This window comes from Onychostoma macrolepis, chromosome 18 (genome assembly GCF_012432095.1).
Source record: "Onychostoma macrolepis isolate SWU-2019 chromosome 18, ASM1243209v1, whole genome shotgun sequence".
NCBI classification, from domain to species: domain Eukaryota; kingdom Metazoa; phylum Chordata; class Actinopteri; order Cypriniformes; family Cyprinidae; genus Onychostoma; species Onychostoma macrolepis.
In genome coordinates this window covers 22,006,109-22,011,424 of record NC_081172.1, presented here as the reverse complement: position 1 = coordinate 22,011,424, position 5,316 = coordinate 22,006,109, and the positions used below count along the sequence as shown (strand labels likewise).

General features: G+C 38.2%; 1 long non-coding RNA gene across 1 annotated transcript; it reads right to left on the bottom strand.

Moving 5' to 3' along the window:
* Positions 1-310: 310 nt before the first annotated feature.
* Positions 311-4,409, bottom strand: LOC131524732 (uncharacterized). Its single transcript, XR_009267057.1, has 3 exons — positions 4,339-4,409; positions 4,098-4,198; positions 311-1,589 (listed from the first exon to the last, which is right to left on the bottom strand). It is a non-coding gene; the product is annotated as an uncharacterized LOC131524732 (long non-coding RNA).
* Positions 4,410-5,316: the final 907 nt, after the last annotated feature.

The window sequence follows — 5,316 nt, the reverse complement described above, 5'->3', positions numbered from 1 at the left end:
TCACACCCACGCCACAGTTCCCTATTTTATGCCCTGCCACTCACCGGACAATTTGCATGCAAACCTTGCTGCAATGATCAATTCATCTGAGCGACTGTTTATGTGCGCTATTTTCACAAACCTCCCATTTATGTCAGACGAAGACAGTCAATGACCTACTTAAAACCTCCTAATGAGACAAAACAAACTGAGCCAGTGAAACAAAGTGATGGAAACACAAGCAGCAAAAAGCTGGTTTCTGTATGTGTAGAGCTCTCCATATTAATCAAAAGCCTGAGCTGAATGCAAATAGGAAAATTGGGGAAAGATTTTTAAGACAAAGTTGTGAGGGTTCTCTCAAAATGCAGTAACAAAAAGCCGTTGAACCAAACAAGAATAGACCAAGCCTTGTGCATTGTTGCAGAGCTCAAATACTTTATCATTCGAATTGGGATCGAAGAGGCTGAATGGAAAAACAGATTTTAGTGTGGTCATTTTGAGGAACTTGTTGACCATCTCAGGTGAGTGAGATGATGCCTGGAGGGGCAGGGGGTGTTTATGAAATGTTCATTTGGTTTGCATTGACATCAACTGGGTCATTTTCCTTTGTTGATCATTTTTAATGGATACAAAATGAATGATCAAATTTAAATCTTGATGTTATTTGTAATTACTGAATCTCTTCTGCATTTGCACAATCAACAAATCAAAATTCACCACACTGCAAAACGTTACCATGCTGTATGTGCCACATTAAGATGTTACCTGAACATTTTTTACAGTAAAACACACAATCATAAATTAAAGTTATAATAAGAAACTAGGCATTTTCACTAAAGCAGTCTACTTTGTCATATGTGAGTAATATTGTATGTGTGTGTTCTCACTCTGTGTGTGAGACAGCTGAGCATTTAGTGCAAACGCTGAGAAGCCAAGACCATATCACTCTAATCATAACTTGATCACAAAATGGATTTTGTCAGAGCACGCCAAGTTCAGTAAGAGCTGCCTAAGCGAGACGCTGCACAGTTGCGCTCATGCATTTGCTCACTCTTATAAAGAGGAAAACCAAGGGTAGATTGAATATGAATTAAATGAAGCAATATGTATGTGATATAGAGAGAAAAGAATGAAATAAAACAGAAAACTTTACTTTGTTGGCCCTTCTGCTGTGGGCATAGCTCAGCCTCAGCTTATATCTGTTCTTGTTGGTAAGAGTCAGAATGTCCAAGTACCTGGCTGTGGTTCCAATTCTTGTTCATACTGAAATTAGTGACATAAGCAACACCCCATAAGTGATCTGGCACACATCTCAACAGTCCAGCTAGCTCTAATCTAGCTCTACCTGCCAAAAATGCCAAGAATGTCTCTGGATCTGCAGTGAGGCTGTGCCCACTTTGAGGCAATTGTGGAGGCAAGGCACGTGGGGGTGCTGTGGCAGCTCTAACACTAACCAGAACCCCACATCCCCAACCAAGTATGGCACAGGCCACCCTTGCAGCTCAGTGGTGCAGTTTATTTATGTATCTCCTTCTGGTTTCAGCTGACCACCGAATGTGGGTAAGATGGGGTCTTTGCCTCCTTTTCCTCCATGCCACAACTGCAGTCTTCTGAAGAAAAAAAAAAAAAAGAAATCAAAAGGAGCAAAACAATTTTATTCCAGTTTCACCGCTGATGTTTATTTAAAGCTTGTGTGGTTTTAACAAGAGGAAGTGTTTCCTGATAATAATTTTCCAACATGCCACAAATCTCAAAGCTAGACACCTAAATCCTAAAAAAAAAAGTTTGAAAATTCCAGTGAGTAAGCTGTTGTTACATTCATAGTAATGGTCGACACATGTAGATTCAGTTTGAATAGTACACACATGCTGGACTAACTAGGATGACAGTGCGAGTGGTTGTTTGCTTCAGTGTGGGGCCTTCCTGTCTAGACTGGAGGAGATAGGGTTAATAAAAACTCAGAACCATCACAGAACGCTGTCTGCAGTATCAGTGTATGAAACAGACCCTCACCAACCTCGCTGTCACACTCTAGAAACCCTAGGAAGCTGTCTAGAAACCCTAGAAGCTGTTGTCATACGGGTTTCCGTTGTGGAATTTCAACACCCCTCCCCCAACATCCAATGCACTTATATCTTCAGAGAAGAACCATTTATAAGAAGTTCATAAAATTAATGGTGGTCAACAGTTCAGCATGTTGGCCCACAATGTTCTGTAAATATAGATGACTGCAGCCAGCTGAGTATTTGATGCAGCAGTGGCCGCCACGGCCAAGAGAGCACCTGGATGGTGTTAATCACAGACTAATATAAACATTTCGCTGGCTGAACATTCGGCAGAGCTGTTTGCCTCAACACAGCTCACTGTCCCTCACCATAATCTTGCACTCTAACATCCAGTGGACAAAATGCGCCTCAAGCTGTTCATCTTCCCAGCATTTTCAAACCTAGTATCTGTGAGTTTCAGGACTTTCAGTCGACCAGTTAATCATAGTGGTGTTTACTGTACATCTGTTCTCATACCTCTCACGGCACACTTTATCGTATAATACAGTCTAAAAATCTAAGTATTACAACAGCAAGTAGACAAAGTTGTCTAGCAGCTGTACAGCCTACATAACACTATGAGTTACATAGCATTGTGCACAAATCGCAATTTCTGAAAACTCTGAACAATGTCAAAATAACTTAAGTCAAACCACAAATTCAGATACATTAGTCTGAAGTTATGCTCTTGAAGATGTGGGTAACTACATACTGCATAAAGGCAAAAACGAATGAGCCTGAAAATAGTTTCTTTTGGAGGAGTGTCCATCCAGCACCAAAAAAATAAAATAAATAAATAAATAATAATAATAATAATAATAAAAAGAAAAAAAGATGATGTTGTGGCAAATTTCTATTTGAGACAGTTCTTTTCAGTTTATTCAGTCTTTCAAATGTTTATTTTTTTGCAAAATAAAAAAAAATTAATTATATATAGGGGTGGCACGGTACATGTATTCGTACCGAACCGTCACGGTATGGACATCTTGGTTCGGTGCATGAAGCCTTACGACGAATACAGGCAAATTCACCCTCAATCCAGAAGGGGGCGCCCGCAGTAATGCAACACTGTTTGATAACCACCAGCAGAAGAACAGCGAATGCCGAGTTGCGCACTTGAAAACAAAGCTCCCTAGACAGTGACCATGTGCTGATTCTGAACGCATCTCTCACTGACAAGGGAGTATACTTTAAAGGCTTGCGCACTCAACTGTTTGGGAAATGGAGCTTTGTGCTCGTGTAACCTACCTCTCTTATTTGGCACAAATCCAAATATTCCGTAATATTTCCATATTTGCGATGTAAGGTATCTGAATGCTAAACTATTATTTATTATGTAAATGATAGGCTTTGTACTTTAATCGCGTTCCAACGGTGACACAGAGGCGCGCACGCTGATGTTTGATTCACTGTATTTTATTTTGATAAAGTACCAACTGTGCTGTCAAGTTAGCAATGCTGAAACTGAAGTGTCCCACTGGGCAAAGTTACGTCCAAAAGACGTCTTTTTGAAGTCTTTGCAGACGTTGAAAAGACGTCCACTGAGGAGCCAGAATGAAAGTTTTTATGACGTCTTTTTTTGACGTGTTCTGAGCGTCCGATATAGACGTTCATAGAACCTCCATACAAGGTTAAAAACTAGTTCAAATGTGGTTAGTGGACATATTTTTAACATCATTTAAGGTTAATTTAGACTTAATTTATACTGTTTCTGGACCAAATAAACACTCTCAGGATGCATTAGATTTAAACTCATGTTTTTTCAAAGTAATTTCCATTTATAATTGCAAAGCAACTCACAGACACTGTCCAAAAATCATGAAAATAAAATAATCTTCACTGAAACAATGTTTAATTAAATGATCAAGTAACTAATGATTAAGCATTTGGTAAAATCAACTGCAAATCAAATACAATAAATCTCTCAAGATCTCAGCAGAGGAGGATCAAACATCTCCACAAACAGCATCACCAGCTTCACTCATTAGATTGACTTTATTTCTGTCAGACATCTATAGCTTTTATTTATAATTACCAGAGGTTTAGATGTTGATATGTTTCATTTGAACTCACCATTGTGGTGGACAGTGTTTGCTTTAGCTGGGATCTTCGTCCTCGCATTTCTTCCGTTCGCTTTTCATTGGCTGTCGTGACTGTGTCTTTGTGAAACACAACTGTTGTGGCAAAGGAAGCCAAAATGAAGCAAGATCAGATATTATTAACCTCTTTTTGATAATGGAAAAATCATCACAAATTGAGTATCTGATGTTATCTTAAGTTTTGTTTTATATTTTAGCATTTATAGTCACCAAACCTTGTGAAGCTGTGCCAAGAGCATTGAAATGACAGCTTATTGTGAAGATGGACAAAACGCATGTGCATGAGATATTTTGAGAAAACGCATCACGTGGTCACATACAGAGATCAAGATTTTGCACATGAATCACAACAACGGTGACAATCAAAGCAAACAAAAAAGCTTCATGCTGCAATGCATGATGGGTGGCTTCATAGAACAAACTCATCCTTAATTCCTGAGTTTTTTTGTTTTGATTGTCACCGTTGTTGTGATTCATGCGCAAAATCTTGATGTCTGTGTGTGACTACATGATGAGCTTGCTCATTTTTTGTGTATATGCTTTTCATCCGTAAATATGTACAGTACATAATAGTTGGAACACAACATGAGAGATTAATTTTGCTATGATTTTGTCATCATTGACAGGAAAATGTTAACACTAGATTTCAGTTTTCTCTGCTACAACAATCGTGCTTTTACAAATACACTGTTACAGAGGCCTGAAAAAAGCTAACACAAGAAGTACGAGGACCAAGATCCCAACTAAAGCAAACACTGTCCACCACAATGGTGAGTTCAAATGAAACATCTAAACCTCTGGTAATTATCAATAAAAGCTATAGATATCTGACAGAAATAAAGTCAATCTAATGAGTGAAGCTGGTGATGCTGTTTGTGGAGATGTTTGATCCTCCTCTGCTGAGATCTTCAGAGATTTATTGTCTTTGATTTGCAGTTGATTTTACCAAATGCTTAATCATTAGTTATTTGATCATTTAATTAAACACTGTTTCATTGAAGTTGATTTTTGGACAAACACAATGTCTGTGAGTTGCTTTGCCATTACAAATGTAAATTACATTGAAATAACATGAGTTTAAATCTAATGCATCCTGAGAGTGTTTATTTGGTCCAGAAACAGTATAAATTGTGTATAAATGAACCTTAAATGATGTTAAAAATATGTCCACTAACCACATTTGAACTAGTTTT